The sequence below is a fragment of the Sitodiplosis mosellana genome, unplaced genomic scaffold (genome assembly GCF_009176505.1).
Source record: "Sitodiplosis mosellana isolate CC-2019 unplaced genomic scaffold, AAFC_SMos_1.0 Smas_scaffold_12, whole genome shotgun sequence".
Lineage (NCBI taxonomy): Eukaryota > Metazoa > Arthropoda > Insecta > Diptera > Cecidomyiidae > Sitodiplosis > Sitodiplosis mosellana.
In genome coordinates this window covers 1,597,203-1,611,903 of record NW_022595254.1, presented here as the reverse complement: position 1 = coordinate 1,611,903, position 14,701 = coordinate 1,597,203, and the positions used below count along the sequence as shown (strand labels likewise).

The 14,701-nt window shown below is 37.5% G+C and overlaps 1 protein-coding gene across 5 annotated transcripts in view; it reads left to right on the top strand.

Annotated features, from left to right (window-relative positions):
• The first annotated feature begins 595 nt into the window (after positions 1 to 595).
• LOC129567728 (uncharacterized) overlaps positions 596 to 14,701 on the top strand; it is an 89,142-nt gene continuing 75,036 nt past the window's right edge. For 2 of the 5 annotated variants that reach the window (XM_055444961.1, XM_055444960.1), the window contains exon 1: positions 596 to 1,186. The gene's annotated coding sequence lies outside the window, so the exon portion shown is untranslated. Of the gene's footprint in view, positions 1,207 to 14,701 lie in introns of all 5 variants that reach the window. The other 3 variants (XM_055444952.1, XM_055444951.1, XM_055444962.1) reach the window with 2 other exon arrangements.

Genomic DNA, 14,701 nt, shown 5'->3' with positions numbered 1-14,701 from the left:
TATTCAGTCTGTGTTGTGTGTCGACTATCGTCTGCATGCTGTATCAAGTGCACATATAGCACTCAATTTATAGTCATACATTGGAAAGTGTCAACAAAACGGCATAGGGTATGCATTGCGCATGATTGCTCGCTCTCATGCATACTCTCTAGCGGTGAGAGGTTCATGTTCGAAAATGTGTTCGCTCAACATTCACTGTCTGATGTGTTCGCTCTCTCCACCAGCCGAAGGATTTTCGAAAATCGAATCGAGTGGAAGCGACCGTGCACTTGACTGAAGGATAAACACATACACACCGAATTGCTTGTGGTGCTGCTGTTGCGACTAAATAAAAACAAAACAATCGAACACATGTTCCATGTGTCGAATCACGAGAACGTCAAGAGAGCATTTCGTCCCGAATAGCGTAATGTCAAAATGAGAGCGCGGAGCGTAAAAGAGAGAATGCCAAACAATTAGCTCTTCAAATTTTTGCCGTCATCTTGTTGTTAGTTCTCTCTCGATCTATCTTGCTCTCTTCTTCTCCTACACAAGCTCTCTCAACGCTGTTTTGACAGTGTGTATATTCTACAATTCAATCGGAGAGACAGCCGTCAGTGACTGTGAGTTGGTGCTACGGTTTAGTTGTGGATTCCAGTCCGCTCGCTCGGCTCCATCAGTTCTTGTTTGTCCTTCGAACCGATCAGTCGACAACTCAAGTGCAATCAAAACCGTAGCTTAACTGAGTTATTTAGCCGACGTTTTTAGTTTTCCACTAATGAAAACGGCGAACAAAAATAACAAATTTCCCGAAAGTTTTAATGAATTGAGTTTTTTGTGCTTGTCTTAAAATAACATGTTTTTTTAAACAACAACAAAAGACTTTTACGGATCTTCAATTGAGACGATTTTGAATTAAGGTGAACTAAAACAAACCAAGTTGTAACTACAACGAGCGCCTACAACAAACAATTTTCCGGAGTTGCAATAAAAAATTCAAACAAAAATTAATCGATGAAAGTGAAATGTGTTTAAAAACATAGACAGTGTATTTATGTGTGTGTGTGTGTGTCTCACTGCACGAATTTCTAGCTCGGTAAAAAACACAAAAACTGAATTCTACACAGACACAGAGAGATAGGGAGGGAGAGGAAAAAAGCGACAGCAAAAATTAACGACACCAACAGAATAATGAACTAATGAAATGGTGTGTATATTCCATACTCCGTACGTATTTAAAGCCAACAATAAAATTGAGTTATGATAATTGTTATGAGTTTTATTTTGTTGTTGCGCCAATTTCTGTGTTCTTTTATGTTCGTTAATTCATTTTGGTGTAAATTGTGTTATTTTGGTGTTTTTGTTTCTGTTTCAAGTGCAACCATGGTAAGAGGGATGGCATGGTGGGTACAGAATTCGAGTTGATGAGAGTTTTTGTTGCAGTTATCATTAGATATCTTCCAAAAGGTGTTCAAATGTTGTACACACTCGAGTTTAATGATTGACTGTTTTCTTTTCTTTCGTTCTCTTTCGCTCGCAGTTTTATGTGATGAAAATTCAGGCACACATAATACCATCGACCATTGTTTATTCATATGATAAAATCGGAAAGTTTTCGCATCGGTAATTGCGCGTTGAGACTAGCAAGAATATTCTGATGAAAGATGTTGCCTAGCATTTGGTTTAGTCTCTATTTAACCTTATCACCATATGGACCAAGTGAAACACAAACAGCTCCGAATTGTAATTAAATTTACCTGTGTCAACCTCCTGCTGTCATGCAGAATTTATATTTTCTCGACACTGAAAGAAAAGGTGCCGTGAATCGACCGGAGAGCCACCGTGCCTCTGTTTATTGTCATTTCAGAGCAACGACCAAATCATACAAATCCCCGTGTGTACCATATCTTTCTCCAACTCTCGCCGAGAGAAAAAGACGAAGAAATTTCAAATTAGAAACTCACTCACACACACACACATAATACAAAAGCTCAAGGAATATTAAAATATGGAAAATATTATTATTATTTTTCGTTGGAAATGTTTATATTTCGTGTTTTCTTCGATTGCGGATCAAATCAACGGGAAATATTAAATATTCATCAAGAATGTGAGAATCACAATGGACTTCGTTTTCCCTTCAAAAATTTTTCCTCTCAAGCCCAAATAAATACCCGAACAAAAGGAAAAAAAAATCAGCAACACCCTCGAAAACTCCTCGCTTCGGTTGGCTAACAATGAATGAGTCTTGTTAATAAATTATATGTAAACTTCTAATTTGGCTCGCATATTGAATTGTATTTTTGGGCGACGATACACTTCACATTCAGCGGATACGACACAGTCTGTCTGCCTGTGGTAACATCTTTTCAATATCCACATTGCCATTGCGCGCTCGTTACTGTTGTTTTTTTTCGTTCACTCGTCGTTATTCCTCATTTCCAAGCTTATTGTGACCACTTTTTTCGGTGCTCTTCATTTCCTGCTCCCACGCATAAGTATCAACCGAATTTCAGTATTTGAGGCTTTTTTCCTGCCTGGTTCTTTTGGTTTGCTCACTTCACATTCGCCAACCGCCATTGCCTTCCACAATGAATCATTGTTTTCATTCCATATAACCGAGTGCTAACCGAGTGGAATGTGAATGAGATGAAATTGAAACAACAGAATAATAAGACTGCAACTGAACAGCACACAGCTGAGGAGAGTAGAAATAACAACATGAAAACCGATGGGAACTCGTACGAACCGAGAGAAAATGATGTGAAAATTCATTTGTTGCTGTTCAGTTGGGAGAGGAGGGAGTGGGTGAATTCATTCGCTCTTTTGTTCACAGTTTTTTTTGTGGTTCAGTTGTCAGTGTGTGTCGTTTTTGAATTACAATTTTTCAGTTTGAGCTTGGATGCGACACTTTTACGTATCCATTAAGCCTTCTTCGATGGTAGAGGTGGTTGACGGTAGTTGTGGGATATTTTGCCCTTCCCATTTCCTCCCATCATTGTTGTGTTTTACATTTTCCCGAACAACGAGAATCGAGAATCGACGGCGAATCTCGAAAACTAATTTATGTTTCACAGACGCACTCAATTTCCTGTTTCCATTGTTTTTCACTTTTTTCTCCTTGCTTTTTTTGTCCTATTCATTCCCTCCGTTGTAACATTATTGCTGTTGCTACTTTTCTTTATGTGTCATCCGTACGACAAGGATCGTGACGTGTATATTGTGTACAATTCTTCAGAATTTGACGATGGCAATGCAAAATGCACGCTCGCTCGCTTCAGCCATGAACAATGCCATCAACATGTGAAAAATCTCCGGAACGTAAACACAGATATAACACGCGAGTGAAAAATACATATTTTCGGTGGCTTCAGTGTATCCAAACAAGCGCTTTGGTTTTGCTCTTCGCCTGTTTCTTCTTCCTCTCCGTCTTTCTCGTCTTCCTCGTCTTCCTCGCCTTCATCTTCTTTGTGCATATTATTGTTCTTGTATTGTATGTTTCCGGAGTTGATTCGTTTTAAAGTGGAGCCTGAAGTGAATTCATTTGCGCACATCGTTACCCAAAACAAGGGCAACACAACACACAATCAACCGTATTTTCTGCATTCTAACGGCCTCAATGTATATGTGACAATGAGATCACTTGGTTGGTTTTACGCTCGGTGAAAAGATGATGACGACGATAATGGCACAATTGAGAATGGGAGATGATACAGAGGAAAGAAGGGAAAAAAACACAGTAACACCACACCACACAAACTCATACATACACCGCTCACTCGGTGATGGTTGAAACAACAACAATAAACCGTCATAATGGCACATATATTATGCGTAAAACGCGCCATTCAACGCTGTTATGTTTCAGTTTATCAACAATATACTTTATAGCAATGAGAAAATTGCTGGCACAACAAACACAGCATTGGGTGGAGGCTAAATATATATATGTGTGTGTGTTTTTTTATTTCTTTGCTTGCAAAAACGATCTCTTGGCGCGAACCATTCGCAAAGATATATTACAACGCGTAAGAATTTATGTTGAATACTTTACACAAAGCAACTGCTTTTTTTAACGATCGCTATTCGCAGCAAAGTTATTCGCTCGCCGACGGTGACACGATACGTGTGCGCTGCAAAATAAAGAAACGCATATCAAATACACATTCGTAAAACGGGTTTGCGACAGATTCTTGGCATACATATTCGTATCGATCGTCAGATGTTTAAAATGGTTTATGACATTCCAGCGCTTGACAAGCTGTCCTTTGGCATGTGTGATGCATCATTCACAACCATTAGAAAAGGCGTCAACAAAGCCATCTCAATTTCATTACCTGAGTCAGTGAAATCCGTCTTGATAACTAAACAAATGACTTTTTCAGCGCCCATTCATTATGGCATCACATCCAGAATCTGTGAAATTTTAAATAAATTTCCCGAAAAGCACCTGCCGCTCACTTACTGTTTGTTTTCTCAATTTGAATTGTGCCGCTGACTTAAACATTTCATCACACCGTCAGCAACCTTTTTTCGAATTTCAACCGAGCTCGTATATGTTGTGAATGTTTATGGCACCTTCAAATCGAAAATCTTTCAGACTTATTGAATATACACGGGATGCCATTTCATAACTATGGATTTTTCACAACGAGCATTTTTATTATCAATTTGCAGTGCACTTTACGATTGGAAAATTGTTGAAAATATACACGAGAGAGCCAGAGAAGAGGAGAGGGAGAGAAAGAGACAGAAAAGAAGGAGAAAAAAACGGGCGGTTGAAAAGTTTACGGATAATCGAATTTTCCACTGAATTTCAAACCTCCGCTCGCTTATTTCCTTCATTTTTTTTGTTACCGTACCAAAGCAATGTGCATTGCCATACATACAACCAGTCCAACGACTGCAAAATATGTGCCACACGAAAATTCTTTTCACTCGATGCTGTTTTGCACACTTTGTTATGCTGTCTATGCAGCAGTGAGAGTATCGATTGAGTTGCCCTTATTACGCGATGTCCTTCAACATTCTCCAATGTAATGCTAAACAGAGAAGAATAAGCGGAATAAAATGCCATTGTATTGTCAAGTCATGTCGCAAAATCTATCCCAATGCAGCTAGAGCTTTTCACTCGACGACGCAAAAGAACACAAACATTCAATCGTACACAAACATACACACACACACGGACTGGCGAATCACTGCAAAAAGTCATGGCCATGAATTAAATTTTCAGCTATTGAACATTCAATTCGATGCTCCATTGACGTTGTCGTGCCAACCATCATTCGGCGCACCACACATACATTTCACTAAATGGAATTTGCAGCTAATTTTTAAACCGCTTGGTTCGTCTTTTTTTATCAGGTCCTTTCGCTATGATTCCGTAATCAGCGGCTACAATTTTTTTTCGGCATCGCTTTTCAGTAAATGGTAAGGGAGATGGTCCAGTTGTGAGACAGGTCTTAATTTTCAAAATATTGAAAATTGGTCACGGCACTGAACAAATCCGTAAATCAATTGAATGCGTGTTATTTTTAGGTTCTGGTTCATCTGTGCCCCAGCAATGGACTGATAGAAGCCACAATGCTCGATGGTTGAATGGTTGTTATGCAACTCATTCACACCGACATCATTTTTTTAATTTCGCCGTGTTTGCGTCAAGAGAAAGTAAAATTTTCATTTCATAAATTGACGCTGATAATCGCTTGCCCAATGCCCAATGGGCAATGCCCATTCAGCCAACAGACGAAAAATCATAATTAATTTTGACATGCAGGCCATGCTGGTGCAAATCAAACAATTTGGACACATACACAGTCACACACACACACATCGGGATATTCAATACCGTTCATTTATAGAATGGTTTCGGTGTGTGTGTGTATGCTTTGAAAGTAATTTCATTCAACACAGCCTTTTCATTTCCGTCGATAATTTGATGCACGTCAGTTGCAGCAGAAAAAAAATAACGTGATGGACAATTGAAAGCGTTATGAAAAAGCGATGCATTGTTTTTTTTATGCAGCTTCCAAATTGCCGCCATGTTCAGAGATTAACTTAAAAAAAACGATTATTTATCATGGTGAGTTTGTTTTTAGATTATCAGCGAATGAAAAATGATGTAAAATCGATTCGATATCGTCGTTTAGACGAAATGATAATACAAAGCTTTCAACTTGCAACAATTATTCGGGTTGAAAATGGCTAAATCCCAATGGAATCACGTATCGATTCTTCCCTAATGCAAAGTCTATTTATTTAGCAAGTGGCGCATTGCCCGACGATTTCTCATAGTTTCTAGTTGACATCTGTCAATCGAAAGATCGCAAAAAACACGTGACGCATATTTCATATGATGATTGGCATAATTCGGAGTTTATTCCTTTTATTGCAAAGCCCTGGTGATGGTTAATCTTTAATCTAGCTGATTTTAGATGCTTTGTTTCATTTGCGGTTGAATTGGCTTGATGATTGTGTGATGACGACTACGATGCCATCATCGTTTTAATTATTGTTATCAGCTTTATGATAATGAATTTTGGTTATTTCATTCAATTTGATTAAAATGAGCCCGCACATAATGGAAATTCATTCAATTTATTTCTGCTTTGTTTGATAAACAATCGAGTCATTTGCAGAGCTTCAACCATTTTTTTCTTCTTCCCCATTTTGATAATAATGAATTGAAACAGAGTGGCTTTTTTCTTTCTACCCGAAAAAAAGGACCATGTTTATGAATGAAGAAGAGTGGATGGTTTAAGCTGAATTGGGTGAGGTATACTTTTCAAAGAAATTGAGATGGCACAAAGAAAATACGAACTTTAGTTGAATTCGAAAAGCACGGAATGTGTCACAGCGAAATTGCAATTGCTCTTTCTTGAAATAGATCTTTCACATCACGAAACATCGTAAAATGTAAACGAACAAAAAAATATGGCGCGAAGCGAATGTGAGAGAAAGAAAGAAATGTATCAAATGCGAGAGCCATTCGCATGCATGTCTACATGAAATAGATATTAATTTAGTGCAAAGCAAATAGAAAGCTCTCGCTCTGTACTCACACAAAATAGAAAAATACTAAACGTCGTCGGCGAGTAAGAGAGAGAGTAAGAGTGGCAGAGAAGAAAAAAAGATTTAATAAAAATTGGAAGTGTAAATATTGTGCGAACGATGGTGGAATTGTGTGTCGAAAAACGTGAGGATTTCGTTTCGCTGAACATTTTGTACTCAAACATCCACAGCACACAACACATGAAATGTGTCTGTTAAACGCAGTATGTTTTCCGAGTACCCACAAGCACAACGGATTATTTGCTACTCTTCGCTCATTCTCGTGCAATTTCTAGACGCTATGTGTGTATGTTATTTCTTCTTCTGCTCTTCATTCGCTGCCTGTCGTTGAAAATACGCGCACTTACTTCATTTCGCCCTCGATCTTGTTTGATTCCCTTTTTCATTCTCTCATTCTCTTCATCGCTTTCGTGAATGGCGTGTATACTAGCGTTTTCGTCATTTCATTGTGGCAAGTACGTGCCTGTGGATGTGTACAAATATCACATGTAAAAATAATGCGACGAGCTGTTCGAGAATTTATTATCTCAGCTGTGAGTGTGCGCATTTCTTCTCTCTCTCTCTCTCTCTCTCTATCAAAATTGAACAAACAAAGAAGAAAAAAGAATCCAACATCAAAATAGAAAATTCATTTTTTTCGCCTTGTCAGAGATTTCAGTTTTCGCTTCATACTTCTGAATCGTTTTCATCGGGGGTAGTTTCTTATATTGAAGAAGCGGAGGAAAAAAAACCAATTTACCGGTAATCTTCAAATTTGACGTGTTTTTCCCATCTGATGACTGGTTTTTTTTTCTACACACTTCGCTTATCGCGCACATCTTCAAGCAATTTGAAGCGATGTGTTTGCGTTCCGTTTTTTTACCGTAAAAATACTTTTTAAATATTTACAAAAGCTTTTCACAGATGTTCAGTTATACTACTCGCAAATCCTTGTCATATTAATCCCATGCAGTCCTTTTTCAAATTCATATATGTGACGTGGTCCTCTCTCTCTCCAATCCTCTACCCAAAACTACCGATCGCTACGCAAATTATTTAAAAATCCAGTGCCGGAAATGAAAAACATGCGGGTTCATATGCGAACCGATTATTATTCCATTTCATGTTGCGAAATTAAAATGCTTTCAAATTACATTTGTAATCCAAACTGCTATTCGCTTTGCTATAGTTCGGCCAAATCTATGGAGATGGATATCCCGTTGAAACCCCACAAAAATATAAATATTTTTATTCTGCAAGGTTTAAAAAAATAGCCCGCAAACCATGGAATTATGCAGAATAAAATGAAGAGGGAATGATTCAACTTAATTTTTCAACCGGGTGGCTGTTGTATGGCCACAGAATGAAGTTCAGATTTTTTCAGGTTTCACATTGCATCTGTTATGATTTATATACTAAAGAGAAAAAAACGGTCATTTTTAATGAATTTTGGTCTGTTTCCCACAAATGATGCTTCAATTCCCACAAATGAAAATATTTTGCGATGGTCGTTTTTCATCACCGCACTGATTTTCAATATCAACATATTTTCAAATGGATTTTATAGCGTCAGCGAACGATATGATTTATTTGCCATTTTCAAGTCTTTACATAACTTTTATCGAACGAGCAACGACAAAACAATTTCCAAAGTGATGTGGTAGGCGTTGTTTGGCAAACGAACTTTGTTAGCAGCAGCTTCATCCCGTTTCTATTGACGCAAAAACGGAATAAACGAGATGTTTGACACCACAAACAACAGAAAAACTCTCTCCGGCACACAGACGAATAAATAAAAAATAGCAGCAGGCAGCAACAGCGACAGCTCTAAACGAAATACTTGAAAAGTTTCGTAAAATGTTCTGTTTTTCAGCGATGGCATTCGTCCGGATCGGATTTGATGTTCGTATCCTTGGTGTGTGTATGTGTTTGAACACGAAAATCGCCCGCTGAGACTTGAGAGATGAAAAGTTTTTTTTAACGCTCATTCACTTCGCTTCTCAATTGTTCGGCCGTTCGCTCCTTCGTCTAATTGCCAATTTAAAATTAAAGAAATCAATTTGCCATTTATTGTTATATATATACTGCAATCAATTGACTCGAACCTCGACATTGGCACCGTTCTTCCCATTCAGTTTGTCGTGTGTGTCAAGCAATGAAAGTACAGTTTATTAAACCATTTATTTGTTTGGTGAACTTTTGTGTAAGGCTTTTCGCTTGGCAAACTAAACATTGTGTAGGTTATTACGTTTACATTTGGGTTATTGAGGCATTTAATGCGGTTTGAAACGGAAATACGCAACACACAGTTCTGCGCAAGTTTGGCCACAACACAAAGTGGGCTAAATTGAAAGTTCATTTACATGGTTACTCAGTAATGCATTCACTAGAAAATGGAACGAACTTTAAAAGTGGACTACTTTCGACAGCAAAAAAAAAGTTTCCCATTAAATTCCATGTTCCTGGCTTTTTATTCGTTGAACGAATTTCGTTCATATTCCATGTGAAAAAAAAAATTGCCCATACTTCATCGTGGAAAATTCGCACTTACCTCCAACCAAAAAAAGGAAGCGCCACAGTTAATAAAATAATGAACAGATCTTCATTAAGCTTAATTACTCGAGTACATGTGCATTGCAATAAAAATGATTTTCAAGAGATAACAACACAAGTTCGCAATTTTCTCGAGTGTTTTATTTAAAACGATAAAATCTCGAGTTGACATACATAATGGGCACAAGCGAAGCAAAAATGCAATTTTCAATGCGATAGCATATGAACGTTTGTTGTGATGAAAAATTAAAATGAATAAAAATGTGTGTGCACCACTCGTAAAAAGGGCTTTTTCATCGGTGTGTCTGCATGAGTTGAGTGTTTAAAATACAATTATCGCCGAGTACCGAGAATTGGAGACGGTGGGTGCGTGTAATTCCACGATTGCCGAGCCGTTTCATTTTGATTGTAATCCGTAGCAGTGAAATCAAACAAATTTCAATTAATCGGTGCGGATGCCAAGAGCAATCACAATTTAAATCGAATTTTATATCAAATTTCAGTATAAATTGTGTTTAAGTTCATGATGGGTTCATTCTTCGAATTATGATTCAATGCGTCACTGAGTCGGCGTTCGGGTCAATGTTTGGTCATTGAATTTCGCACAACATCCCGTCGCACCAACAGGCCTATTTCCAATGTAAATGTGTGCGTGTGTGTGGTCCGAGCATTTGCATGTGCAGCACACCATTTGCACATTGCATGAAATGATCAATGATTGAACGAATTGAACCATTTTTGCCAAACGGAAATTGCTTACGCTTCCGGTTCAATAGAATCAATATGAATGTTACACACACATTCACACATTCACATACTTACATGCCAACCGCCCCATAAAATTCTAGCCTGAGTTCGGGTCGATAATGGGAGAAAATAAATTTCTATTCGAAACGTTGTTTATTTCCGTGCTAAAGATAGAAAGATACCAATTTATCTATGCAACTGAATGAATGCGGGATTTCACTTTAAAAAAAACTCAATGAATACATACCATTTGCATCTGGTTAGAGTCCTTTTGAAATCATTCAAACATAAGTATATCTATGGACAATAGAAAAATCAAAACATACTTTTCCCATTTGAATATCGATGGATGGAGGGAAAAAATAACACACGGCGAGAATGTATATCGGTTGTTCATTTCCTTTGGTCTTTACTTTATTTGTTTTTTTTCCTACCCAAAATATCACCTGCAAACCAAAAACAAACGAAATATGTGCAAAATATCGTTGAAATAAAAATTCATCTTTGAGCTACAAAATCAACAAATAAAAACCATTCTGTGAAAGCATGGGTAGATTAATTTCACCCAAAAATTGAAATGATTCAAAATGATAAATTGAATGTTTTTTTTTTAATTTAGTGGAGGTTTAATAAGCTCTTCGATATTGTTTCCACTTCAAATGCTTGTCATGACAACTAGCATGACAACGACATTTAAGTTTTTCTCATAAATTTAAAATGAACAATTGCCTAGGAAATTACACCCAATGTATTCAAGTATACCTTGCCTACTATGATGAGTTATTCTAGTGAAATGCTTGCCTACACAGCAAAAAAAAATTCAGCCATCAAAAATGAGTGCTTCAAAATGCGAAAAGACACTTTCTAACAACATCAACAGCACTGTCATTTTCATCAAGTTTGCATTTTCCCAATTGTAGTTTGATAGTTCTGTTTTTGAATTGTTTTCCATTTGATGGCACAAAATTTCGTGGATTTGCTAGCTTATTGTCTATTGCATCAACAATTCTAAAAATGCTTTAATTTGTTATGGCACAAGCCATTTCTTCTTGTCAGCGGCGCATTAAAAAAAACTTGAAAGCAATACGACAGGTCTTGCATTAAGTGACATTTTAAAAATCGTGCGACATATCCCAAAACTAAAAATATAATTAATTCGAGTTTTGCAGACACATTTTCAATGCTACACTAAGTGAAAGAATTAAACAATTGTTGACTTAAGTCACTGTTCATTTTGATGAGATGCTCTTTTCAAATGCAGCTTCAATATTGTTACCATTTGCTGCTGTTGATGTTATTATAGCAGTTGTGTGCATTTTGCTGGAACAAACGTTTTTGTTTTTGTAGGTATTTTTCTTTCGCTTCACACGAATCCCAACAAAAGAAGAATAGAAGTGAGCAATCGTAAATTGGACTGTCATTTACAACTTGGCATTTAATTTCATTGTTCGAAAAGTAAATTTCGTCCCAATTTGCAAAATCACACATACGAAGAAATAGTTAGTAGAATTGGATGGAAAAGCGAGTGGAAAAACGAGAAGGCAAGCGAAAAGTTACTGTCATTGGAATTCAAATGACTGTGTTATTTGAATGGTATTCAAGCAGTTCAGTCGAAAGATGCATCATTGTTTGTGACATTATTTGTCTTTTGTTCGCAATCATGTTGTGATCTACTTTGGTTTAGATTGGCTTAAATTGGCCCGATTCGTTGAATATATAATGAGCACACGCTGCCTGGATGAGAAGACGTGCGAGACTCCTTGAATATCGCTAATGGGCAATCGCAATATGCGCAACTGTCATTCTATTTCAAAAAGCACATTGACGATTGTCGGGCTGTGTGTCTGATTAGTCCTTTTTCTAATAAAAACCAAGACCATTTTTTCAACTTGTTATGCGAACGGTGAACGAGCGTTTTTCAGTTTGGATTTTCACTTTGTCGGAACTTTGTCATTTGTTATTCTTGAAATGGGTATTTAAATTCAAAAACTGAAATGGAAATGGAAATGAATTCCCAAGTTTTTTGACAGTGCTTCGATGACAAAACATGGGATTTGACTTTTGTTGTTTTTTTCTGCTCGCTGAATATTTTAGTCGACAAAAGTTTGCGCTAGAACATTTCCGAACTGCTTTATTTGGTATGTGCACCGGGTTCTTTTTGCTCTGTTTCTAAAAATGAATAATTTATTTCAATCACTAGGTTTTTGCATATTTCCTGAAGGAATAAAAATGCCTGTTTATTTGGCCAGCAGCTATGTGTCAATATGTCAGCAATAATAAACGGACTTTGATTTGCACTTTAATTGAATATATTTCGACAGCTTTGAAAATCGATCGGAATGAAAATGGGAACGTTGCATGGAAAAAAAAATTGGGATATTCACGTATAAATATCGCTTTTATCGACCATGCGTCAATTACGAAATTAAAATGAATACGATATTCCAGTATATGTGCAGAAATGTCTGGTTTTGGGGCCAAAAGAATGTGTTTTTCTGTCGATCCCATATCCGCGTTACGTTCCAAAGCCAAAACAATGTTTACAGTTCGAGATTCGGTTTCCATTTTCAGTTTCTCTCACTCTTTTTTCCTCCATGTTCGCGGCATTTACATAAATAACAAACGCTTCTGAGTCGTTAAGAAATAACAAATCTATCTACAAAACGATACAAATTATGGAAAGGCACGCGACAATCACTCCAAACTTTGGCTTCACTTTTTCCTATTTTGGCTTTGGGTTTTTCCGAATCGTTCGGGAAATGTTTTGCAAGCAGTGGCGCGGTCTTAGCGTATATGTTAGTCAAAGTTGACTGGTTTCGCTTTCGTTTGATTGAGGATCGATGTGAAATGTGTGTGTGAGTGTGTGTTGTGTACTTGTAGAAAACGAGTCATTCTGGGGGCTTCGGTTCGCCTGTACGCGAAAATTAATGTAACATGTGAAATGAGCGTAAATTGTGTCAAACGAACGAAGAAAGTGAATAATTTGAAAAAAAGGGAAGGGGTGCGGTAAACGTGTGCGGGACGGTTTTCTATTTCGAATCGATTCGTCGAGTTACATTTGCAGGTATGTCAAAACAGTAGTCGTCGTGTTTCAGCAAAAACACGTTCACTTTTGGTTTGACTGAACACAAATTCCTCTTCAACGCCTCTTATTACATCGCAATGCCGTCCCTTTCATCCAAACATCGGTCTATTTACGGTATATCGATTGACCCACACCAGAATGATTTGGTTCGGAGAATCCGTTTTTTTATCCGTTTGAAAATAGAACTGGGGAAATTTACATTAAAATTTAATGGAATTGCTCATAAACAAGTCTTCCATCACATTTCGCATTCTCGTGATGCTTTTCTTTAATTCATCGGTAAATATAATTACGTCCATTGAAATACGAGATTCCATTTCATTACCCGCTGTATTTTTGCAAGTCAATTATGTACATAAAAAAACAACGGTGATTCTATTGGTGCTTTTAATGCTTGTTTTAATGTTTATGTAATCAAAATTACGAATGACCTCGGTCATATACGGAACAATCATTAGAAAGAAGTTAAATAACACACATTACACATTCAAAATACCGACCGAATTACGTGCCGCGAAGAAGTTTCTGGATTGTACTGTGATGGGAAACTGGTCCCATACGGTTGGCCTAGGCCAAATAGTAATATGGAAAATGCCAAACCGAAACTAATCCAAGTGGCTTTCGGGGTAAATCCGACACCCAGCCATATACAATTTTTCGCACAGTCTCTCGTTTCGTAGCTCAAATGGCCGAGAACTGAACACCAACCACAGCACAAATGGTCTCGTTCTCTTTCGAATAATTCATACCTTGTCCCGGTATTTCAGGTTGCTATGGTTGTTCCACTTGCACGTCGAGTTTGTTGCTTATGGCAACGTGTGGTTTTAGTGTCACTGTTTCTCCATTGTTGTGAACAATTGTTTCGTAAAAATCGATCCCAAATTACGAGGGACGAAAATTCAAAACTTTTCGTGTGCACACAAACAAACCGACACCCGATGTCTGAATGGTGCATCGGAGCAATTTAAATCGACGTCAATTAACGCTATTCAATAATGAATGAACGAGAATTCGATGTGCGTTCAACTCGCCCACTCACGCTTTCGACCCCGATAGTTCCACTGCACCGAAAAATTACGAATTGGGCTCAAACTTGAATGGATGGATAGGGAAAAAAGTGCTATTAAGCTCACCCAATCCTTTTGTTCTGTGATTTTTAGTCGTAACAATGTAAATGTGGTTTACATTATTTATACGATCAACAAAACTCATTCTTCTGAAACTCCATCAGGCCTGGCCTCCACACCTACCCCGAAAAAAGGCTAGCAAAGCCATAGAAAATAA